The 27,016-nt window shown below is 40.2% G+C and overlaps 1 protein-coding gene and 1 long non-coding RNA gene across 2 annotated transcripts in view; both read left to right on the forward strand.

Moving 5' to 3' along the window:
- The first annotated feature begins 2,850 nt into the window (after positions 1-2,850).
- Positions 2,851-4,667, forward strand: LOC120802986. The gene is made up of 3 exons (XR_005709277.1): positions 2,851-2,876; positions 3,661-3,826; positions 3,984-4,667. It is a non-coding gene; the product is annotated as an uncharacterized LOC120802986 (long non-coding RNA).
- A 3,042-nt stretch (positions 4,668-7,709) lies between these two features.
- The window catches only part of gabra3 (gamma-aminobutyric acid type A receptor subunit alpha3), an 86,263-nt gene continuing 66,956 nt past the window's right edge, over positions 7,710-27,016 (forward strand). The window contains exon 1 of the mRNA XM_040151517.1: positions 7,710-8,002. The gene's annotated coding sequence lies outside the window, so the exon portion shown is untranslated. The remainder of the gene's footprint in view (positions 8,003-27,016) is intronic.

The raw sequence follows: 27,016 nt of genomic DNA on the forward strand, positions 1-27,016 counted from the left end.
GAGCACTGTCAATAGTATTCATCATTGTATTACTATTACCATAGCATTGTTACAGAACCAAGCTTTTGCTAAATTTCCTTCCTTTAATATTAACATTAAATGTGCATTATTCATTATGTCCCTATTATTCTATTTAGCTTCAGCAGCTTAAACTGAGAGCTAGCACATGAAATTGATATAACTACTGAAAAATAGTTCTGGGTTGAACCCACAGTATTATGCAGTTTCAGCCGCTGGGATCCTCCTCTGCATTTTCCTCTTGTGCTTTTAGTAAAATTTTTAAAAATTCCTAGAGCTATGATACTGTCAAAGAATTTCAATACAATTGCAATACATTTCAAATACAATCATAAGTTGGATCCATTAATTCATGACAAATAGTTCAAGCAGCAGCAGAAATGTCCAGTCATGTGCCACATAATAGGGTGAGGATTTTGGAGTAATGTTCAGTGGTGGTGACAGTGATCTGGGTCACCTAAGATAGAATTTATGAGAGTTTATGGTTGTTTACATGCTATGTGGCAGATGACTGATTAGACAGTATTGTATTGTATTGATATTGTATTAATATTGTATTGATATACAGTAGTACAGCTTCTGAATGTGGTCAAGCTATAAAGTATGCTTGTTTGACATAATTTAATTAAATATAAAAAATACAGGCATATACCCATCTTGATCTTTTTTTTTGTTAAGTGGAAGGGTTGAGCTCATAAAGTATCATGCAGTACACAATATTTTACCAGGTTGTTTTTTGTAAAATATACAGCACAAAAACACAACTGGCAACGTAAGTCAGTCTGATCTGAGAACACACAACACTGTGCGATCTCTTGAGAACTATTTTTGAACACAAATTTAAACTTCTGTCAAATAGGTTACAACACACTTCATTTTTCCAGCTGTTATTTAAATTTATATGATTCAAGATCTCTGTGTTGCTGAAATTAAAGCATAGAACAAATAAACAATTGGAGATTTGAAAACAAGGAATCATGGAATCTTTTTGTTGAAGATACTATTTATCCAATTTTTGACTCATTAAGCAGCTCAACACATATTTGGTGGCGTTTTTTCTACAATGGAAATCCAATATTGTTCAGAGTTCCTCCCAATACTGATGCAGACGTTCTCACGAATGTGTTACGCTTGCAGGTAGCTTTGCTTTCACCTTCTGTCCAGTTCATCCCAAACCAGCTCCATGAGGTTTAAGTCTGGAGACCGTGCCGCTCTTCCATCATCAACAGTACTTCCTGCAGTCCAGTATTGTCCTAATAATGCATCAGAGTGTGTAGTAACACAGTCTTTTCCAACACTGCCTTTGTTAAGGCAGTGTTGGTTTTTGTTTTCAAGGTTTCATTTACATCCATTGCTGCAAGAAAGCTGCAAGTTTACCAATTTCTTATTCCCTGAAAAAGGCCTGTTTTCTGTATAATTTACATGATTTTCAGTTTTTGGTGGCCTGAAACTTTTTTTTCTTTTTTTTTTACCTTGGGCAGTTTAGCAGTTTACTTTTGCATCATTAAATGTATTCACTGGACTTCAACTGCTTAAATTGTTCTAGAACCTTTGACTGGTAGTGTAGTCTCAGGAGGGCCCACTGTGTGTATACATCTGCGGACTGCGGACGGGTTTCAGTTTAAATACTGTATGTTGTTGGCATTCGTTTCAGCCATCTAATCGAGGACTGATTAATGACTGGAATACTGAGAAAATGCAATGAGTTTCAATTAACGAGGTGATGGGATAGAAAACTAGCTGTACCCCTGGCGCCAAGAACCAGGATTGAGAAGCACTGCTGTAGATAGACATGTTTGGCCATGAGTGCCTCTCCTCCTCAGAGCAGTTACACATCGTGTGTGGAAAATGCCAGAGTCCCATCTGGGATTATTCTGAGCTAAACGTTGTGAATTCAGATTACTGCCCCGTCTTTTTCATTCATGCAGCAAGAAACCAAGTGGTAGTCATGGACTCAAAATACATTTAAATATCAGCCCCCAAAAAATACTAACTAAATGAAAAAATAGACTTAAAATATAAATATGTACAAAAAAATTAGACTTACTGAACATTACTGTATCATCCGTGCCCAACAGGAAGTAGTGCAATGTTCTTATAGTGCAGCAGAAAATAAATGGGTGGAGGCTTGAATTTTGGATGAACATAATATATACCAACGCTCAGCTTTGCTGTCCTTTATCCACGATTCTGATCGGTACATAGGAACCTTGGGTCATTTTTGAGTAAAACAACTATTAACCTATTTGTCTTTTTTTTTTTTTTACTGTAGGTGTGGAGACGCTGGGAGACAGGAAAACAGTTACAGAGAGTGGACAGATTGATGGATGGAGTGAGGACTTGTTAACAAGCAACAATATTTTTCAAAAGCAATTAGTATCAAGCTGCAGTGCGGACCATGACAAACAGTGTGCATTTACCGAATCCCAAAGCATTTGGTGATTAATTACAGTGCTGACAATTCCAAAGCAATATGCAGCAAATGCAAAGACTGACTCTGTGGTAAATGTGCACATTAGATCCGAAACATTTCTGTCATGAAGTAAAGACTATTATTTTTAAAGTGTTTACACATTTGGCAGCATAGATTCTGCTCTCTATGCTTCTCCCTGTCAGATCCTCCCAGCTCAAGATCAAACAGCCCCAGGTCTAGTAAAGATCCCTATTTTCCTTCACTTTTCCACTTCCTTTCCGACCCTACCTCACTTCCTTTCCCCTCCTTTCCTCATCACTAATTGGCTCTCGTTTTCTCCCTTTGTCACCCCTCATTTACCGGATTAATGTCACCTGATCCCTCATTTAAAGACTGCCCTCCCCTCTCACTCACTTTCTCACCTTTGCATGGGGTGGCAGTTCTGGTTAGAGGAGTTTCTCTTACTCTTTAGTTCATATCCTATGTCCGTGTTAGTTTAACTGAGAACTTTATTTATCCTTATTTTTTTAAGATGGACATGTGAGACTAATTTGACTTATTGTGTTAAATTCTAATCATGCATTTTTCTTTCAGATTCAACAGCCCTGTGTGTTTTGTTGTCCCTTTGTGTTCATAAATGGAATTCATTTGAGTTTTGGAGAATTTAAACCTTTGTTCAGAGCATTGCAGCCTTATTGCTTTATTTCGACGCATTCTGATCTTTTCATTACGAATCTCCTAATTTACACCAGCGATGCGCAGAGCAGGGCCCTGCAAACAAATATTGCTGAGATGTGGAACACACATCATTATTTGGGACAAACCTACAGCAACATACCACTGTAAGTGGATTTGATTACTAGGGCACCAGAAAAGGCTGGGGTGGTAAAGTCACACAGTGAGCAGTATGGCGGAACCACTGACTGATACAGCAGCTGATGGCTTAAAGAGCTGACAGCTTCAATGAACTGCCTGAAATTACGTGCTCAAAGTAATTAGTGGTAATCAGGATCAGCTAATGTGGTGCAAAACTGGTGTTTTGTGCCTGAACTTGTGCAAAGCTTCATCTGTAAATACATACAGACGGGTGACAAATTAAAGGGGGAAAACCCTAATAAATGAGTGGAGAAAGATAGCAAATGCAGATGCCTCCGCACAGGGCACAAGGGGTCGCTGAATGGTATTATGAGTATGAAAATGATGTGACTCATATGCTATGACCTTTGTAGTTACCAGATCTCAACCCAGCTGACCACCCATTGGAGATTTTGGACCTACGTGTTAGACAGCGCTCTCCACCACCATCATCAAAACACCAAATGAGAGAACATCTTTAGGAAGAACGGTGTTCATCCCTCCGCTAGGGTTCCAGAGACCAGTAGGATCAATGCCAAGGTGCGCTGGTGCTGTTCTGTCGGCTTGTGGTGGCCCAACACCTTACTGAGACATTTTATGTTGGTTTTTCCTTTAATTTGTCACCCATCTGTATATCTTCTCATATTTAACACATTACGTAAACAGTTTTATGGAACTAATTGATCATTTATTTAAGCATCTACTTAGAGCTGCCACAAGGGGGCTCCACAGTGGGTGATCTCATCTGACAACAGACTGCATGCATCTGCAAGAATCCAACACGCTGCTCAATCTTCATGAAAGAAAAAGCATCAAGTCTTCAAATCATCTTGCATTTGTTTATCAGCCCTGACAACCCTTGCACCTGTGTCTCCGACAACAACCAGAGCACAAGCCCCTGGGTTGAATTTTCAATGTATGATGATGAATGTAGGAAAAACTGCAGAGACACTCATTTTCAAGAGACCCTCATTTTCAAGAATACGAAATGTCGAAAAGGTCACACTCGGGCGCAGAAAAAAGACGAAAACAGAAGCGAAAACAAAAAGAGAAAGGTTGGATGTAACAATGAGATTTCTTGACATTCAGATACATGTGTTCACATCTTGCTGCGGAGTGCAACCTTCTGGCCAGCAGAACCTCTTGAGGTTTAAGTGCCTTGCTCAGAGTTACCCCCAGTCAAGCCTGCTTCTCGAACAATGTGGCCGTGGGGATTACACTGTTTGGATCAGGAATGTGCTAAAAATGACTGATTCAGAGATGCATTAGTTGTCAGATTTGTCTCTGAGATGATAGGGTTGAGAATACATTTTTAAACAAAATCCAAAGGCTACTGGGCATTTTTTGTCTTAAAATGCACTGAAATGAAACAGAAATTTGGAATTATAAATATCTACCCAATAAATCTTTCTCAAATAGTCTGTTGTAAACTGTAGCTTTTTTCTTTACACTTCACAATATTTGTCAAGGCCATTTTTTAAATAAACGGTCGCACTTTTTCTGCATACAGTTTTTTGAAAAGCCAACCGGTTTTTGTCCACAAGCTGGGACTAATTAATAAAAGCAGCCGAGACATACACATATCTCAGTGTCGGTTTTTCCAGAGTCTGTAATTATTAGCCAGAGGACGTGATTATGCCAGCACAAGGAATTATTGAAAGGAAGCTACAGTAAATGTTAGGCGCATAGTAACTGTAAAAAGCATGAAACTGGAACATTGTGCTTGATTTATTTTACCTCTTCTGCTCAGCCACATACTTTAAAGGTAAGGTGAAGGTAAAAGCTGAACAAAATGTTACATGGATGTAGAATGTCACGCTTCCTGATGGTCATATTTACCAGGAGTAGATTCTCACATACTGAGGTTACACACAAAACAAATGAAGTAAGATATTAAAGAAATATGCATCTTACACAGCAGGTAGCATTGATGATATAGACAAAACCCTTTAACTTTGTGAAGCATGAATGATTGTTCCCCAAAATTTAAAAAAAAAAAATGCAGTCAGACACCCAAACTCTGTCTGTATTGATGGCTTACAGGCTCCTTGGCAGAATGGCCGGCACCTCTCTCTCTCCTTGCCCCCAAGAGCTCACAGCAAATCAAGTTTATTACAGCCTGTAATTACAATTAAAGTCTCAAAGAGCTTCACAATAAAAGAATAAATGAAAATGATAAATGAGATTGGCACAAGGGCACAATGAGGAATCCCACTTCTCCCCTTCCCTTCCTGAAAGGCACTGCAAGGTGATGAAAGTTTCAGTTCTGTATTTAAATTTAAATTTAAAAAAGGTTTATTGCCATGGTGTTACGCAGTTTCATATTTCTGGCACAGATGTATTCAAAACAAATAGTAAATACAATGTGACAGAAAGTACAATTTGTGACCCTCCTTTTATTGATATATATATATATGCATGTACCATACTGTACAGTAAGCTTTTTGTTTTCAAAGAGAGGTTCATCATCATTCGTTTACAGGTCTAAACCCACGCTCCACTGAGCCATGTTAAGGACATGAGCAAAATCGCAGCAGAATGAGTGAGTTGCAAAAATAAAGCAAAGAAGAGCTGCGAACAGGGAACTTACACTTTAACTCTTCCATTGTTTATCTTGCTAAATGAATTTCAACACAAACACTTGCATTTTTTACTAAAGTCACCAGAAGGTTTGGGTCTTATCTGAGCTGATACGATAACTTAAATATCAGAGGGCTTGGCTGCAACAGTTGCTCATGTATTACTCATGAATGTTAATTGTTTATTTGGTTTGCTTCTCATTGCAGTTGTCTGACCGCGTTAGCATCCAGAGCACCAACATGACCAGGAGTACCACTGGCACACAGTATACTACAAATGCTTCATGTAATATTTAGCAGTGATGTGCTGTATATTTAAGGCCAGTTAATACTTTTGTTACCATTGCAACATGTTCAAAATTGCCTGAAATGGGTAGATGAAGACATACTTAAAGTCTTAAATAGAATTACCACCTCGCAGCTGTATGCCTCCATCAACCAGCCAAGTTGCAGGAAATATTGTCACAATCTCCCGTTTGGTTCCTGACTTAATGTTGTCGAATAATGGGCAGAACATTGCGATGTCACAGTGAAGTTGATCTTTGACCATTTGGATATATATATATGGATTTGGATATATAATGTCATCACTTCATTATTTTATCCTATTAGACATTTGTGTTCAATTTTGTCATAATTAGTATATGAATTCTTGAGTTATGGCCAAAAAACGTGTTTTGTGAGATCACAGTGTCCTTGACCTTTGACCTTTGACCACCAAATTCTCTTAAGTTCATCCTTGAATCCAAGTGGATGTTTGTGTCGAATTTGACCAAATTCCTCCAAGGCGTTCCCGAGAAATCTCGTTCACGAGAATGGGACGGACGCACAACCTGAACACATCAACTGTCGGCGGCGCGGGGACATAAGAATGACAAGCATTCCGCATGCCTGTGTCTTGCAATCATACTGAAAGAGGCAACCTCTATTTTAGATCTGCATGCTTGGCCCAATAACACAAGTAAGAACATGTGTGTTATCTAACATGTAAGTAAACGAATTTAGGAAAACAAAGCAGGGTGTTTACAAGCGGTCTCTTGCATGGTTAGTGAAGGAAAAGTTCTGCAGTTAGGCTCTAAATCCAAAACATATCCATGTTGCAAATGGATTGCAGCAATTTTCAGATCCACTAATGTATCATTCAGGTCACTCATATCAGTTTTTTTTTTCTAATTTTGCCAGTTATATTAATATATTTGATCTTGTACATTAAATAGCAGAGAACAAAATTAGGTCAGAGACAGTTCGCCGCTCGCACAAACATTCACACAAACACAACTGGGTCTTGGCCCGGTCCATGCTCAATCTCCTAATACTTGCTGCTGCATGAGCAGGGGTTAGAGGTGACATTGCCTGCCTCGCACAAGGGCACCTTGGGCACATTTTGAGATGGAGGTGAGACGTCTCATCTTTCCCTCCCCCTGCCCAGATCTTTCTCAGCTCATCTCTCTGATTAGACCACGCCACCCCAAGGTCACAGAGTGGGGAAGATCCGCTGCTGCAGTGACTCAGATGAGACTGCTATATCACAGTCTGTGGCGGCTCACAGGCTTGGCATCTCTCGCCAGTCGCGGCCCGGACCCTGGGCACCTGCGTCAGTGCTCGGACCGCGGAGCGCGCTGAATAAGTGGGCCCACTCCCTGCCGCTCCTCGCCTGGGAGGTTGTTGTGCAATAACGCGCGAGGGGTGGGGGTGTGGGTGTGTGTGTGTGTGTGTGTGTGTGTGGAGGGGGGGAGTCCCTTCCAGCTGTCTAGCGCATCAGTGACAAGCTGGTCGGTTAACAGAGAGCCCTCCCGCAAACGTCCACCGCACGTCCATGTGGGCACTGATCCGCTTGGCAGATCACAGCCTCTCAACCAGCCCTCGGGTCCGGGGCTTGCCCCTCCTGGCCAGCGCCAATCTGAAATGGGTATAAGGAGGGGGCGGGAAGGTTAGTTTGAAGAGGGCAGAGCTTTGCGAGAGGACGCCGATTTCCCTATTATTTCACCGCTGGAAAAAAAAAAAAAATCCAAACCCAGTGGACAATAAGGGGGTGAGAGAGAAATCAGTCGGACCGAACGTCTGAACCTCATTAACTCCAAGGAAACCCAGTCGGGAGAGAGAAGAAAAAGCAAGAACACACGCCGTATCGCTGCTGGTGAGATTATCATGATCTTTTTCTCCCTTTTTTTTTTTTTACATGTTTGTCATTTTACCTGCGGTGTGTCTCATGTAACGTGATTTGTTAGGTTTGGCACATGTCGCTGCCAGGATGAAAAGCTGGAAATGGGCGCAAACGCGCTCAATAGCAATGTTTCATTCACATGCAACAACTGCTGTTTGTGTAGCTACCGCAGTATAATTGACGGTTTAACAGGTCCTCCGCTTGCATGCTGAAGTGGATGCTGGTCTGGGGATGCGGCGCTGCAGCCTGGTATGATGGAGGTTTTAGAGATTTCGCCTGGGAATGAAGTGTAGTTGGGGGCAGCGTACGCAACAAATGTGTTTTGTTTTGCCCCCCCCCCCCCGCGGGAATGCAGTTAAGACAATGGCGCTGTCAAATGGTTTTTTTTATTCGGCTTGACTCGACTTCTCAGGACAGTCGAGCGGCAACACAATGCGACACCAGGGCTCCGGCGGCAATTGTTACTTTCCCGTTAACGGGCAATTCAACGACGGCGCGCTGGACGTCTCCTGTTCAGAAAATCCTGCACCTGCACTGTCAAACTCCAGCCTCGTGCTTTGACCCGACGTGCTGGAAACCCTGTCAGACACGAGCAACTGCAACCAGTGACAAGACTGTTGAGCACAGGCTAACTTAACCTTGGAATAAACCCCCCCCACTCACCCACCCACGTTTTGGGTTTTTTGTTTTTGTTGTTTGTTTTTTAAATGCGAGCGGTCTGGCAGCTGTCTGTCCCCCTCCAACGACACCGCCACTAAAATTAGTATCAGTGCCATGTTTGTGTTATATTATTCGGAATTGACTGATACCGACAGAGGGGGGGACATTCCATGTGGCCACACGTTTTTATTTTAGGGACCAGTTTCTCTTAGTAATTTAAACTCATTATACTTGTGTGTTGTGCTATGCATATAACAAGGAGACATAAGCCAGCCTCATTAAAACCACAATATTCCTCCTTCTCTTTCTCTTTCTCTCTCTCTCTCTCTCTCTTCCTGCCGGTCACTCTCTCCCTCTCTACCCCCTGGCCTCTCCTCTCTGTCAGTGACCATGCATGGTATAATATGCCAGTGGCCACATATGCTGGGCAATGTCCAGCTGGAGCGGTGTTTCGATAACATCAGACCCAACAGCTTAAATAATTCAAACCTCCCTGTAACATCGCACCCTTTGCAGAGGCACATGCAACTCTCCTCCTAAAAATCGGGTAAAATTGGGTCAAAGCAGACTACGCAAACACGGCACATTCTCAGAACTACTATTGCATTGTTGTTTTTGTTGTTTGTTTGCTACCCAAGACGAAACAGGGTCACACATATTGGCAACAAATGGTTTCCACCAAGCTGAAGGATTGGATGGGGTCCCTGACTGAGCACCCGTGCCCTTAAAAAGGATTATTATGACGCATCTGTGTGCACAATGTGGTAACTGGTGGCAATTTTCCAGTCAAGATGTACAGAACAAACAGACCTGCTGGTTCTGCATATTTAAAAAGTGGTAAGGTGAAAAATGTGTGTGCACAGCGGAGGAAGTGGGCTTGACACGCAGATATTTCACATCTGAAAGAGCAATGATGTTGCATTAATTCCAGCTTAATCTTTTCATGCTTTCCAACCTGCCAATGTCAGAGGCCATGCTCTGGTTTTAATTACTGGCTATCATCCAGGTCAAGGTTAAAAGATGTCACTCTGAAGATAATATTCCACCCTCCGCTCTGTCTATTGCCTGCCAGAGTTGCCACATTTTGAGAAGTCCCTCTTCCGCACATCAAATATTGGTGTTTTTAACCCCACCCCTCATTTGATGTTATGCACAGTCCTCTGTAGCTCCTCGCAGCCTTTCCCCTGCCATCTCCCAGTCAGTATGTTACAGGCCTCATAGTGCAATGACTCCATGGACGCATGAATGTGACCATAAGTAAATTACTTTTCTCAGCCAGTTTCTTCATCTGTTGAGACATACGGAGCAGAGAGGCCCCTTTTCACAGCAAATGGCTTGATGATGGAGCAGGAACAAACTCGGATTTATTGTCCAGCAGGGAATGCATCAGGGAGAGCAGATTTTGTTTGAGGGAGGAGGTGTTATCTTTTCCGACAGTTACGGTTAGATACGCTGTGCTTCCGTGACTTAGTGAACCTGATGGCTACATCTGAAGTGGCGTGATTAGAGGATCTGTTTGTAGTTGCTATTCTTTGGGCTCAGCATGCAAATGCAGTCAAATAAAACGTGTAGCAAAGATAGAGGCAGATTGTTGCAGGGATTAACATTTCTATATTGTTCCTCGAGGCACAGTAAGGCATGATGCAGTAAAATGCAAAGTATCTCAAATTATTACAAAATAAATGGGGGTAATGTCTCCCAGAGTGTTATGGGAAAGCACTCTTTGTTTTTTTTGCAGCAGGCACATTTTCTGCCCATAAATTAATGTTAATGTTTACAACATGTTTTGGGAATGACTCAGTATGCTAAGTAATAGGTTACCCTCCGCTACAGTTTCATGTCTGCAGTTAAAAAAACAGCGAGCACACACACAAATTACCCCTCACAGAACATTGTTTTAGAGATGTCAGTGTGTACTGAGATCAACCACACAGCTCAAGTGGAGATGGGACTAGGGCATAAAGCCACTGGCTGATGATGATAATGATAACAGCTGACAGGAGGTAATCACGAGAGCCCTCTAAGTATGGTGAAGCCTTGACCATCATCATGTCAGTCATGACCAAGAAGCTTTGAGGGGAAATGTAGAGCTTGGCCCCACAGGGGCAAAGACGATGAGAAGTGGAACAAAGCAGGACAATCAGAAGGCCACGACGGGGAGAAATGCAGACACACGTACTTCACTTATCCAGCACAGTTTCTAAGTTCTTAAAGAACTTATAACTTAGAAAGGCTTCTGAAGCCTTTTGGATGAGAGGTGAAACGTCGTTAAGAGCCCCAAGCGAGTCCAGTTGCCTTCATATAGCACTTAGAAATACCATGACCTGGAGAATGAGAATCTTCACACAGACATATCCAGCACAACCACACATAATTTGTAGGGAAGAAATTGAATATTTTAAGGTTGTTGAGTGCTTTTGCATTACTGAGAATCACTCAAAATATTGACTGCTTCTAAGAATTTTACTAGCCTCATTTATAACCTCAAAATTTCCCCATTTATGTGTAGGATAGGAGTAAGATTAATCACTGAAGCTCCATTCACATAGGAATAATGTTACCTCCAAATGCCCAAGGATTTATTATCATTTCTGTGATTGTCACTGGTCTTAATCCTATAAAAACTTTGTGCCACATCTGAATTTGTTTTGTAAAACTCCAAAATCCAATGACTTGTATTACTGATTCTGGCACAGACAGGGGAGTCCTGATAAAAAATGTTCTCATGTGAATGTACATAATTTAGGCACTAAAACCGCTTGCCAAAACTGCATGAAACATTTTCAACAAGTACATTATGAGCAGAGCAAATCATCGACTATTGTTTAATGAAAGACTGTTGAGGCTTGTTCCACAGTTGTACAGTTACCTCATTCAAATTGTTCTCGTTAGATCATCACTGAGATCAGATATGTCATTTAAAAGTATATTTTTGTATTTAGCTGTAGACTACTTACCAAATTCATTTTTTTGTGTGTGGGTAGAATCTTTTTAATTTGTGAAACATTTTGCACAATTTAGCACACTTGTAACCAAGAGAATTCATGAACAGTCATCCTCTAATAAAACCCGTGCTTAGGATCCATTATCACCACAGATGTTCATTCACCTTTTGTTTCTTAAACTGTTTGTACTATGTAGGAGGAAAGAGAGGATTGAAACCCCCATTACAGGATCATGTTCTAAAAACTAAAAAAGCAAGAAATCACAGATCCCAACTGGCATGTAAATTAAGCTTTTCAGATTGGAGCCACTAGGAAATCTGCGTGTTTGTATCGTAGGTATTGTTGGAATAACTTGGTCTCAGTTTTGATTCTATAGGTTTTCAAGAAGTTGAATTAGTACATGGGTAACTAAATGTTGTATAAAATATAAATACTCTCCATTATTTTTTAATCTACTCACCTAAACCATATGTCTGTCAAGGTTTACTGTGACCGTTTGAGGTGACACGTTGGTTATATGGTATAGTCAAAATCTCAAGTGTCAGAATCTTCCAGGAGCCTAAAGTTTCATATAAGCATAGTATTGGAGAGGTAGAATGTCTGCAGGTCCTCAGAAGCTCCTAGAATGTCTGAGACTGTGCTAAACACATTCAAGACCTAAAATGGTGTTGACGAAGGATAAATGCTGTATTTAAAACTGTAAAACCTTTTAAAATGTTGTTTGTCCAATGAAGAATTGGCCCAGTCATGCATTAATTTGATTGACTTTCACTTAAAAGGAATTCAAGCATTAAATATTGGACTTTTGATTGATGCTGGCAGAAGACTGTGAGGTATTTTCGGCTTTTCAGGTCAAAGACCAGGACCGGTCAGATTTTGTTCCTGATCCAGATAAGTGGAGAAATGTTACTTGAAGGTTACTGGCAAAGACAGTGGGTACAAACTTTGTTAAACAAGGTGCTGCAGTCATGTTTTCTGTGACACGTTTCTCGTGTTTTCGATTTCGCAGGTACACAGGAATAGACAATTAAACCTTCATATGGTTGCATAACCTCCTGTACACAATAACCTGGTGTTTTTGGCTGAAGATATGGAGGGGATTATGGGAACCGATGGTGCTGAGGTGTTTCTCTGATGTCAAGAGGAGAGAAAAGCTTTAACTGTCTTATGATTCTTTTTAATGGACCTGGGTAAATTGTATGTGTCAAAGTTTTCCCAAGGGTGTCACAGTCTTCAGCACTGATTATTTTTACTGCATCAACTGGGAAACTATGGAATGTCAAGATATAACCAACCAGTGTGAGGCATGCAAAAGCACACGTTTTTGTGGTTATTTTGCGAGAACGTGGTACTCACTGCACAATATTTAAACAAGAAAAACAATGAACATGATGTGTGTGATCCTGCTTTGGCATTGTCCAATGCATCTTTTCAAAATTCAATTGTAGTTTTGATATATTCACTCTTAAAGGTGGAGTAAGCGTTTCTGGAGAAAGACTGTTGATATTTCAAATCAACAGCAAAACAAATACACCCTCCCTTCATTGCTCCCTCAGAAGCTCCGCTCCCCCCAAATTTATGGACACTTATTGCCAAGGCAACGACACATTGGCGGAATCCAGAGCATCTCATACAGTGTGGATGTGGATACTCTTTTTCATAGCTGAAGCAAAACTAACTGTATAATAGATAACTTCAACAAACGACATGCAAACAGACACAGCATCCAAAACACAACGGAGTAAAAACTAGCGAGACTTTGTCGTTGTTTAGGTTGTTTTCACAAAACTAGAGACGGACAATAGGTTTGCATCTAAGCTAACAAGGAAGGTAATGTTACCTGGCATAGCATTGTGAATTATGCCTCTAACCAAATAAATCCACTCTCCTAGCAAACTTGTGTTTTTAGGTCTTCATGGCTATAAAACCCTTTGCACATTCGCTCTACCATGATGTAGAGCGAACAACAAGACAGTAAACTGTCTCTACAGTTGCTGCAAAGCTAACCTGCAGACAGGATGAGACGGTTTCCCAGAGCCAGTACACCAGCTGCAGACAGAGATACTCATAATGCTACTATAGCTAACATCACTCCAGCACCATATCTTGGCAAACTAGAAAGTAGTCTGAGTGTCAGTGGGCCAGTAATTTAACGTTACCGGATACACAAATGTGACACTGTTACCTGCTTGCTAACTAAGCAGCTAGGACTAGCTATCACAAACATTAGCAAACGGGACAAAAAATACTGACCTATTGGATCTGTGAAACATTGAAAAACTGTTTTACACACCTGTCAGGCAAAAACAGAACAACCTCACATTGGTCTTAATGCCTTTCAGCTCTGCCTTTCACAACTGTGAGGTCCCTCCACCATAGTTGGATTGGGCATGGAGACTACTGGGAGAAATCCTGGTGCGCCACCACATCGGTGGGCCGCCACATCGGCGGAACATCCATAAAGTTCTTACTTGCCTTATCAGTCTCTTTGCAGTCCCAGTCAATTCCATTCAAAACTCCACACAGTCTGGTGGCAAAGGAAGGGTAGTCTGCTGGGGAACACTGGATTTTTTTTTTTGATCCACACACACAGAACGGACAGCTAGCGGAGTGTGAGGAGATACTTGCTGAAATTGACAAAAAATGTATTGGATTAGAATCGCTTACTCCACCTTTGGAGTAAGTAAGTGGGCATCTGCTCCCATCACTGTGCAAAATTATAAAAGCAAAATAATCATTAGCAAGGACAAAATCTGACAGTAATTCCTCACATAGATCTTGCCTCTTGAGTTTGTGCTGTTAAGTGATTTGGCTTCATGTTATCCATCAAAAAAATGTGTATGTGCAAATGGCCTGCCACATTTTATCTTACTGGGATGGCACTGGCCTTAAGATAACACTTAAAGGATGGCAGAAAATTAATCTGCAACTATTTTGATTAAAAAATGCCAAGACACTCCCAAGTCCCATCTTTTCACTTGTTAGGATTTACTGTTTTTGTTTCTCTTTTCTGAAAGTAAATTGAATATCTTCGGGTTTGGGACTGTTAGCCAGACAAAACAAGCAATTTGAAGATGGGATTTTGGAAATTAGACAGGCATTTTTCAGTATTTTTTGACATTTTAAGGACCAAACAATTAATCAAGAAAATAATTAGCAGATAAATCAATAATAAGAATAATTATTTGTTGCAGTCCCGGTGGACAGAACAGTAAGTTCCTGCCTTTGCAATAGGAGGTTCATAGTTTGACCCGTGTTTACAAGTGATACTACAAGTTCATTGTACACTGTTTGATGACACAGCCTTAGTGTAACTGAAAGTACATTTCTGCACAGAAATCAACAGCTCCTGTCTTCATAATTAAGCACAGCACTGAGACCATAATACCAATATGTGTATTGTTTGGCCTGCCTCAGCCTCATTTTATTGCACCTGGTAGAGCATAGAGAAATTTCTTTCACAGATTATTTTACATCACCATTGCACTATAATGCTCAAACATGGTGTAGGTGTGATGGTAGCTGTTGAAATATATCTTAAATGCACAAGGGGATTTCACAATTTAAATTATAGCATAAAATGTTCCTGTCAAGAACTATATCAGATTGCTGGCATTTACCACAGGAAATCTTTTAGTTGAGGTTATAATGACTGAATAACCTAAATGCCTCAATAAACAGCGGGAGTCATGGGGACAACATCTGTAACATACTGAGATCAGAAAAGGCAACAGATATGCAAGAAAAATAAACATCAAAGATGATAGAAAGGCCTTGATTGCGATGTCACTATGCTGGAGGTTCGCTCATAAGCTCAAGAGGCCTGACAGTAACATCATGGTCACCTTTAGTCTTTAACCTTGACACAGAAACTGTCAGGAGGCTCATGTGGGAAGATTTCAGGCTGGTTATAAGGAATCTTAAGTTCAGAGACGAGTTGGAGCCGGGTCTTTCAAGACTAGAGATATTAGCAGCTCTAAAAATCAATGCTAAAATGGTGAGAAGTGAGAGGAAGATGTGATCCTCTCTCTTTGCTTTAAAAGCCTTGCTGCAGCCTTTTTCAAACAGACTGTAGCAGTATGCTGTAGTCATTGTGAGCACTTTAGATGCCATGAAATTATCATTTAGAGCTCGTTTTTTTGATCTGAGCCATAAAATATCAGCACTAACTGAGAGGCAATAATAGGGCTAACGTGGTTTTGACAAGTGATCTGACCCCACAAGCACTTTTATTGAGAGACAGTGCTACTTTATGTAGGTGCAATATACCTCAAAAAAAATATCATTCTTTTTACCTGGTTGGTACCAGCCGGCCAGAAGAGCTTTTATTGACGATATACTGCATCCTGCATTAATATACACACTACAGACACAAGCCTCAGTTTCCAGTCCACTAAAATCACCAGTATAGACCTTTATAGCAGCCATGGGGCATACCTATGAATACTGATTAAAAAACGGAGCCATACAAAGACTTTCTCACAAGCTCAAATGAACATAAATGTATTCTGTGAACAAATATGATTCCTGTCAGTGCAGTGTCAGTTTGTCTTTGTATCTGATCAAGAGTACATGTTAAAAAAAAAAAAGAGGATGGTCTTTATAAGCATTATAAGCCAAAAAGCTGATATTTATAACTTGTAACTCAGTATTTTGATGTGCACAAATGTACTGTAAAAAGCACACCACACTAGTCAGACACAGTCAGACAAAAGGCAAAAAGGATTACATTTTTTGCAATCAGTAGGGATGCCACCCTAATTTTCCTGAGCTGGAAAGTCAGACCTTGGTTTCGCCTCGATGCATATCCATGAACATCACGAACACACTAGGGGACAACTCTGTCTGACTCTGACACCCACCTTGAACAAGTCTGACTTCATGCCAGGAATGTGAACACAGTTCTCTGTGTGGACAGGATGACTTGCAGCGGTGACTCCGTCCCACTGTAAAACCTGTCACAGGTTACCTTGGAGAACATGGCCTTTTCCAGCTTTCCAATACATACATACATATAATAGTAGGGCTGGGCAGTAATTCAATATGACACATTTTCCTTCAGTGGAACTATATTGATGAGGATGTGACAGATCATTCTGTTGTCCTAATTGATATTTTCTAAGCAAATGATAATTATGAGAAGGTTTTTCCAACCATATTTCAGCCTTGGTAGCTAGTGGTTTTGCTGGTATTTCTAGCATATAATTAGGTTTGTGCTTTATTTCTTTTAGTTAATTCTAACTTCATTGTCACTGGATGTTTCTGATTGACTCTTCTTGTCACTGGTTGACCATTTGTAATCATGCTACAATGCCCCCATCGCTAGCTACTTCTGGTCAGTCACTCACCAGCCACTTTCTCTATCGGTAGCCACGTCTATGCCGGCTAAATGACTAATGTCTCTTCAGTCAACGTCTGGCTGTTTCTGCTCAATTGGTGGACCTCTCTACCCATTACTAGCTGTATATCAGAGCTTTTAATGCAGAATGTTTATATATTCTCAAATTGCCTTCAGATTTCAGGCATTTCCAGTGAGGTCATTTTAATCATTAATTAACCATAGCTGTTAACAATTCCATATTTTAAGGTGTCAAAAGTATTTTGATGAAAAGGGTGGGGTTTTTTTTGGTTTTTTTTTTGTTTACTGAGATCTCAGTCAGGTTTTTTACATTTCTAGTAACCACCTAATCGCCTCATAAATTTTTTTGTCTTAATATTATCTCTTCCTGTTTTCATGTTTCACTGCTATTTTCAGTGTAGACTTGAATTTTACCTACAAGGCCCACACACACTAAACTGGAACGACCCTGAGCTCTGTGTTTAGTGTTGTGTGTTGAGTGACGGTCAGGGTTTTTGAGAAGTAAGTTTGCCAGTTTTCAATTATGAATGAGAAAAGAAAGGGGGGAAAAAAGCTGGACAGCCTTAGTGAATACAAACTCCATGGTAGTGATTGTTGGAGTTTTATTGGCCTTGAAGTCTCATCACAGGAAGTGCATGCAAATAGATTGTCCCCAAGCGACACATTAATCAAATACAGTGTCTATGGTGATACTGGCCAGTAATTAAAAGAATGACAAAAATTATGAATCAGTTTGCCTGAAGAACTTTCAACATTAATGTAACAATCTCTCAGCAGTATTGAAATGCTGTCCCCATTGAAGCAAAAGTATGACTGTGCCTCTTTCCACTATATGAAAAACTGTGCTAACAGTTATGGGACAGGAGCAGGGCGCTTTGTTTAAAATAACTGATAAGTTCTATTAGACTTTTGTATTTAGCCACACAGGGCCATGCAGGTCAGAGCATTCGTGCTTATTTTTAAATTCTCCTCACAGACACTAAGGTTGGCACTCACAGTCTGTAGAGAGAAACTCACAATGTGATGTTCATAATAATCAATCATAGAACAATATACAAAATATCTCAGAATAGCGCAACTTTATAATTTATGTACATGCACATATGTCATTTTGGATTATCTGGCTATTCAAACCTTCCCAAGCCAGCAGTGTAAGGCATCTGTTAAGCGTGACGGTAATTGTGTTTTTAAGTTGATAAGCAAGTTGTCTAAAGGTGCTGGTTACAGAAATAGATTCACAATTCAAAGAGCTTTGTTAAACTAGATTGTCCCTTGTCCTACAAATCTACTGTAAAGACTGAAGTCGAGGTTTAATGATGTAAGATAGCAGTGTGATGATGAGTGTACTAGGTCTCATCAGTGGTGTGCTAGCTATGATGTAATATTGAGGCCTCTGCAGATATGTGCAGATGTCATATTCATAGGCTGAATTCAGTTATTGCTTTCAATTAGCTCATATACATGCCTTTCCTTCAAAAATCCAAGCCAGGATTCTACATATTGTAGGCCTCCAACATAGTTTAATAGCATGCTATTGGTACATATACTCTAAATTATTTCTGATGGTTTATCCAAACCAAATGCTGCATATTGATCTACTATTCAAGTCTAGTTCGCCATAGACACATTTACCTCTGATTGCACCGCAAACAAATTAATGTCTGTGACGCTGGCCAGATTTGTAACTGGAGAAATACTCACCTGTGGGCGCACAGATTGCAGGAGTACTGGAGCTCGTCAGCCCCACACTCCATTCGTGCTTGAAACCGAGTAGCATGAACAATGCTTAACTGAGTCTGGCTCACCCCAGCTGCAGTCAGTCACATTTGTTGTAGTTGTGTTCATCACAGCCTCTGCCCAACCAGCAGGCTCCACCAGAGTGATAACTTGCTGCACCAGCAGTCAAAGCTGCTTTGATCACCAGAATCACTCTCACCACAGTCTGTCAGCCTGTGCAGCAGCGGCCCACACAGAGCATGCAGAATCATGCTCGTCACAGATATTCAGTCACACTTGCCACAGTTGGGTTGATGCAGCCACAGTCCGAGTAGCCAGCTGCACCGAGCTGCCGTTTGCCGTGATCTGCCATAGTTGTGGCCAGAGTAGCACCCTTGCTGCGTTCAGCATCGTTCTCGCCAGAGACGTGCTTACCTCAGCCACAATCAGTCATGCTCACTGGAGTGCTATGCAGCCTGAGCAGCTGGAAATGTACTCTGCATGAGACCAAGCAGCAATAGTTGGAGTCACACTCGCCTGAGGCACCCTCACAGCTGCCATCATTCACACTAAGTGGGATCTTACTGGCCACACAAAAAGCCCCAGTAAACATCACATCCACAAAGACTCAAAGCAGGACCCAAAGCCGATCACAGCCCTTTCCAAAGTCACACTCCTCCATCCCACAGGAAGAAAAGGTGATTATCATCCAGACCAAGGACATGTAATTGAGAATGGTGGAGGATACTGGAAAAGATGTGAATTTATTTATTTGCATGCGTTTTTGTGCTGAACTAACATTCATGGATCAAATTAGAATATGTCTTCTATCCATCTGTGTGGTGTAATAAGAAGGTAATGAAACTTTATGGGTGTCTCTGGATTTGTGGGACACACATTTGCAGTGTAAGGTCTTTTTTTGATGCACACTATTTGCTCTTGAGATAAGATTAAATATTTCTTGCAAGCCTAATTTATTTCAGGGAAGAACACCATCAGTAATATCCTTCTGTGTCATATGGGAAAATGGGTGGCCAACTCTTGCCTATGGCATACATGCCGACATATCTGGCTGAATGACGATAAGCTAAAATATGAATTGCCTATTTAAAATTCAGTCCAATTACATTATTTGCTTGATATATAGAGATCTATAATAGCATCTATGACACGGAATCACCTGTTTAAAGTATCAGATTATGCTGATTCTCCATATTTCAATCCAATTCTTTGAATTTCATTCCAAGTTTAAAATAGATTACATATTTCTGCAAATACTTCGGAAGTATCAATTGGTAATTTTAAAAAATTGAAAAACTTGCTTACTGCTGTTTTGTTTTTGTTTTTTTCATATTTATTTAATACATTGTTTCAGGCAGGAGTTTTTCCACTTTTATTGAAGTTGTGCTGCCCTCTAATGCATGTGTCACAAATTCAGAGGGGCAGATTTTTCATAGAACTGACCAAATACTGAAAAATCCTACATTATACTGTCAGATTTTTTCTGTAATGCAACTCCAGTTTCATGCAAAACTCGAATTGAACTTTACTATAGCATATGATCGGAGTCAGTTTATTTCCAGAAATGAAAACAAGGCTGTTTCTTTTAAAATAGGACTTGTTCATCCTAAAGATTATATCTGTGTGGTTATAGTACACATCCTTGAAACCTTACAGTATTGGATTGGATAAAAAAAAACACGAAAACAAATTCCACACAATTTCCAGCTAAGTGGCAAAGACAAGCCTATAGAGCTTCAAGGTGAACCACATCGTGTATGTTTGATTTATGGTTTAAATTATTCTGCTGGGCCAGTCTAGTGCGTGTGCTGATCTCTACTGCTCTTTCTATGGCTATTACCAGAGACTGAAACCTTGCATTCCAATTACAGTTAGGCTATATAGCTGTCATTTATGTTAGTAATGACTATAGCTTCTCTTGCCACTGAATTGCCAGCCTGCCCAAGAATACTTTGCTCAAGCCACTTCAGAGACGCAGTCTTAAGTTGGATAGATTCAGTGGCGTTGTATAAAGACCCACATGACACTTAGAAAAAATAAGCAGGATGTAATATGTAAACTAATTGTGGTATGCATGTTCTAAATTGATTTTCTAACGTGCATACCAGTCTTTATCAACATTTACCTTGAGGTATATCAATATCTGATTGACCCCCGACCTGAAAGAATATCCATCAGGTCTAGCTTTGATGACTCGACAAAAGGAGACAGGACTACTGTACTGTAGCTTTACTTTATGTTTAGCATTAACAGTTTAGCAATATCAATAACCTCAATATTAACTAAATACTTGTACTGCAATGGATGGCAGTATCCTGTCCAAAACACATGTATAACAAGACTAAGAGTCTACTGCCATGCTGAAAATTCAAATGGTGAAAAATCTGAACTGAGGATGGCTCTGTAGGAAAAGTCAAGGGATGACCAAAGTGATGAGAATTAAACCTGAGGGGAATATATATGTCTGTACCAAATTTCATGGGAATCCATCTAATAGTTGTTGAGACATTTCACTCAAAACCAGAAAGGTCAACCCCATGGTGGCACAAAAGGAAATGTTAGGGGTTCACCGAACTCAAAAGGATTTATCATCTGCCGACCATGAATGTCTGTGCAGAATTTGCTGTCAGTCCATCCCGTAGATGTTGAGATATTACACTAAATAAGTGAAACTTTGACATGCTTGGACGAAAGTGGCAGACTGACCGACATTGCTATCCCTAAGACCAAGCTGCCACCATGGCTAAAATGATGTACAGTGAGGAGCGACAGTGAATAAATGTTGGGAGAACACCTGACATGTTCATTCACAGACCATCTTTGTTACAGTAGTGATACGAAGCGATATGGGGAGCATTTGATTGATGGCAATGACATGGAAGTCCGATCGGAGAATATACAGCCCATCTCATGTTCTTGCACTGGTGCATCTTTACTCTGAGTGACACCACAAGACTCAAAGGAAGAGATGAAGTGAGACAGAGGTTTGCACTCTGCCCTCATCCCTGTTTCTCTGATGACTTTGGAGGACTATCAGCCAGTCTTATCAATGGACTGTTGTATTGGAATAATAATGCTGTTACACTTTTCAGACTCACTTTATGACCTAGATAGATTTATGATTTCTGTTTTTATGTACTACTTTTTACCTTTTTGGATTAACCAGGCAGTGGGTTCCATTCAGTTCTCGACCAATTAGTGAAGCTCACCTATTGGCTATACAAAAGAACACAAACTGATGCCTCTATTGCTCAAGAGATGTCCTATACTGTACATTAAATTAAAGGTTCATTAGTTCAAGATATAGATTTCAGAGCAGTTTGGTGAAGCATTTGGAAAAAGTACTTTGTATAGCGCCCGAAAACCCCAATGTGACATGGAGGGTTCATCTCATTAACAAAACTAGACAGTGTGAAAGTTTAAATAGCTGAGCCTCTGTTGCTTCTGGGCTCATCTTGAAATGTATTGTTAGCAATATACTTTACTGGATACTAAACATAAAAAAAAAGAACAAGAATGTACAAAGTGATTCCTTGTTCATAATTTATTGCTTCCTGGCTTGAGGCCAGTGCTTCTTTGGGAGATAAATTTGATGGAGTGGTGACTCAGCTTAGCACGTAGCGGGCAACAGTTTATTCGTAGTGGAGTATTAGATATATTTTCTCTCGATAAATGACTTTACAGATAATTAGTCGGAGCACATAATGTCTTCATTAGTTTTAAATTATTTATTATGATAATTTTGATGATAATAGCATATTCCTTTTTTATTTTGGGTTCTAAAGATGGATTTTGATTTAAAATGCAGGTATTTCGCAGTGAAATTCCTTTTGGGGAAAGCTAAACTAATATTTCCATTTCAGAAATAGTTCTTATTGCCTATTTAAAGTTAAGTGTTAAGCTGATGTGCCTCTGAATTTTATGTCAAAGTCTCAAACTTATGCTGGTTCTAACTTCTATGCTCAAACTCCAACTCAAAAATAAGGAGCTTTATGAAGCAGAAGCAGCCCACCAAGCACCTCAAAAACTCGATTGCTGCAACAATCAGACACGGCTGAAATGGTTTAGAAAATGAATCAAGTGAACAATCAGCAGGTTAATCATAAAACAATTACTGCCATGCAAACAAGTGGAACATGCTGTTACCCATGAATAATACAGGCACCCTTGGGTCCAATTAGTGGGGTGCATCATTACTTCAAATGTGATTTCTCAGGTTTCCACCAGCCTGATTTTGACAAAAGCTTGAGGGATGATGTAGTTTTGCACAGGGTCCACTGTGGCCTGGCTCCATGAGGCTTTCAAACTCATTGTTCATTTTCATCAACTTGTTCAAGTTCCCTGTGAGTATTGTGTTATCTCACACAGTATACCTGGTCTACCTTCTTTACGCGTATCTCAATTCCTTCCGACAGCTATTTATCCCACTGGCGCGGTATTGCATGCTGCATCTATTGCATGCATTGCAATGCCACACTCATTTGTATTCCCGTAGCATCCTCACACAGGTTACTATGCTGACCCACAACATCATTCCCAGCACACAACCGAGCTGAGTCAACGTCACTGTGAACTGATTGGCTAAGCATACGTGACCGTGCAGGGGACTAGAGAGAAGAAACATTTTTAAAAGTCTCACCATGTTCAGCTTTAGTTATTTTGCTGTTGCTTCTGTATAGCTGAGGAGTCACTGTCATATTAAATTTAATCCAACTCCAACATCCCTGTTCTTATGTTCTTCTAGAAGATAGGAATCTCTCTTTTTTTTGACTGACTCTCCTCTGCTGCACTGTCTGCGTAATAATTAACTGTTTGCAAGCTCAAATATGTCCTTCTACAAGAATGTTTTTACGGAAGCAGCTGCAGAAAAGTTAACAGCCACAGATGTTGGAGGCCTACCCCTGACTCCCACCATAATAAAACTGGTTTCTACATTTCTTGTGATTGGATCCATTTTAAATTTAGCAAGAATGAGGGAAAAGATGCAATACATATATCAACTGGTTACTCCTAAAGTTGCAGGTTACACGCATTTATTGCAGTGTGGGTAACCTAACATCTCAAACAAGAAATGCATGTTTCCCTATGTTCCTGTTACTGTGCTGTGTACAGTCAGGGGTTCTGATCAAGGTTTTGTATTGTCACAACACATGTTTCCACCTTAATGGAAATCTACCAGTAGTGCTGGGCCAATATACCCAACTGGACTGTACTGTACGTTGTACATCTCACTTCTCATTCCCTTCCGTCTGGTGCCCACTTCCTCTCATTGTAAGCCAGTTTGGCTACCCCTCCTAATGGGCAAAGACCTTGTTCCAGCTGTAATCATAATCCATTGAGGAGATGCAGAACTTGTCACAGTCTGAACGGAGATATTAATTTCCGCTACATGTGGGTCCCCGCTCTGCCAGCCATGTAATGCTATCAGCTTTGAAGGAATCTTGTCTGGTTAAGCCTTATACAAATGTTCTGTTTGACATCCATTTTCTTGCTTAGAATTTATTGGTGCTGATGGTGCTCGAAATGCCTTTTCAGAATAAAAGCATTGCAGTTGAGTCAGATCTCTTTTGATGACTCTGTTACTGTAATTTGTAGGTTACTTTTGATTTAATAATGAACATAAACTATTTAAACCGCTCTGACATGAACACTGCTTTTTCAGTATGAGCCTCAGCACATTTAAAAAACATTAATTGTATTGCTATTTTATTCTTTATTATTTTGTCTTGAGCAAACAGGGACTTCTTATTCTTGCTCCTAACCCTAAAGTGTACAATATCTTAGTTATCTTTTTTCTGTTTATATAATAATGATGGTGAAACTGCATTAGCAGAGAATTACTTGAGCTTGATGACTCTCAACTACAGTATAAAAGAGGCACTTTAGCTGTTCAGAGGACTTATATTTCTTATATTTATTGCTCACATGTGGCCTATTTACTTTGCTCCCCTTATGTGAAGTGTTACTTTCTGTTGTGGAAATATAAATATGTAACAACTTAGCCATTTAAAGAATTAGCAGAATGTAAAGCATCCCCAGTGTAGGTCTGCAGTCGGCATTGTTCAGGCATTTGTTGCAAACAGTGTAACAAGACCTGAGGTAAGAAGTGTGCACAGGTGGTGAGTGCTAGAGAAGGTATTGCTCTACACCAGGAATCCCTGATGAACTCTGACAGATTTCAGCCTAGGAGGCTGGCACCCTGTCCCTGGTTAAACAGCTGCTTTCCAGTTTTTTTAATCATGGCTGTAGTGACTTGTATGCAGATTGGCAGCAGTTCGATGTTCGCTGTGTCTCTAATTGTAAAAGTCACAGTGATTAACATGATTATTCTATTTATCTGTTCAGATCTCTTCCTCCCAGCAGCATAATAAATATTATTGCAGGGAAAACTGCCCTATTACACCAGGTTTATAATCATGTGTGATTTTTTTTAGTATGGAAGCAAATCTGAGCTATTTTCTCAGTTACATACTCAAAATCAGAATCCCTTTAAGAATCACTGATTGTGACCTGTCACTTATTAATGGAAAGCATTCTGTGAATAATGGTTTACTCTCTATAAGATATGGGCTTTCTTTATTCATCAGAGTTATTGTGTCAACACTGTTCATTGAGCTCTGTTGGTATCAGTGTCTCAGAATGCACCCCAGTGTTGTATACTCTGCAGATTTGATAAATGGATACTGAATATTGTAGATTCAGCAGTATCTATAGAGAATTACCCAGCTGTGCTCGGTGCGTGCAAACGTCAACTTGGTAAACATTATAGATCTTACCCACTTTGCAACTTGACAGGTGCAAACTGTTGATGGCTTATAGAAATATTGAATCAAGGTGTTAGCAAAATCGGCTTTATACAAACACAGAGGGGACTGTTAAACCCATCTAACTGTGAATGGATTCTGCTCCCTCCCTTTTACATGTGAAAGAAAAATGAAAAATGGGTTGAAATAGACAATGCAGGCCAGGGAGCATTTGTATATAAGGCCATTTCTCTCAGGAGTAAGCCATCATGATTTTATGGGAGCCAAGGCGACACGTGGATGGGTTTAAACATTACAGTGCCTGCAAATACTTACAGGACTTTGCAATTCTCTGCTGTTTCTGTTATTGTTCTATCACTCGTCTGTGGTCTGCTGTTGCACAGCTTTGCGGAAAGCCTTGCCTTATCAAGTATCAAGTATCAAGTCATAGTCACTGTCACATGCCCTGTATTGTCACGACATGTAGACCACATTCTTGTGCTTGCAGTTTACATTTTATATTTGAAAAAAATAAATAAATAAATAAAAGGTTTGAGCTACTACATCAAAATACAAATGTCTAAGGGCTGTGACACTGTTTTGCTTTTAACAACTTTGCCCTCATTTTGGAAACCATATTTCTCCGCTGTCATGTAAATTTACGCACACAGCATGAAAGGTCCAAATCTGTCTCTGTAAAAATAACCCCATCTGGTATATTTTTTTATTAATTTCTTTATGCTAATAAACAACTCCAGTGAATTTTAGGACGTCGCACAGTTTTCCACCCCTGTGACCGTGCAAGTCAGAGGAAAGTGAGCTTTAAAGCTGATCTTGTCGAAACCAGCAAGTGGGAGACCTTATTACTTAGACTGCCAAGTTTAGCACTAATAAAAACATTTGTCAAATCACTTCACCTTAAATTCAGAGGAGATTAAATATGTTTAGCTCTGATAAAACTGTGCCATCAGGGCCACTTATGCCGTTTTATTCTACGGTTTTATAGTTCATTCTAGCGAATAGTGTACTTACTCTGAACATTAGTCGGCCAAGCCTTGGAACAGCAAGATGAAAATGGCAGCATGAAATGTATCTTTCTTCTGCCCTAAACACAGCAACGGAGGTTTATTGTCATGTGGTGTTGTTCATAATGGATCCACTGTACTCTCATTACATGTCTGTGAGGAACAAAGCTAAATCGTGACAAATTATCACTGCCGTAATATAATCGTGGTGGGCCCCAGTGGAAACAGTTTTGCCCGGCAGCCCAATGCATTGATCATTTCGTAGTAATGCAACCTAATGATTATAATAACGCACACACATGCCCAGTCCCAAAACAGAGAGAAAATGTCCTCACTCATTAGAGTTCCACCTGTGTTCCTTGTGCAGGGCATGGTTGACAACAGTGGTTCCCAACCTTTTTTGGCCAGACAAACCTCCCAAGACCTATCGGATGAACTCAAGTATCCTTTCATCGACAACATCGATCCTGCTAATTTTAACTGATTTTAAACTGGACGTTATTTCACACTATTAATTA

Source organism: Xiphias gladius, chromosome 17, assembly GCF_016859285.1.
Source record: "Xiphias gladius isolate SHS-SW01 ecotype Sanya breed wild chromosome 17, ASM1685928v1, whole genome shotgun sequence".
Classification (NCBI taxonomy): domain Eukaryota; kingdom Metazoa; phylum Chordata; class Actinopteri; order Istiophoriformes; family Xiphiidae; genus Xiphias; species Xiphias gladius.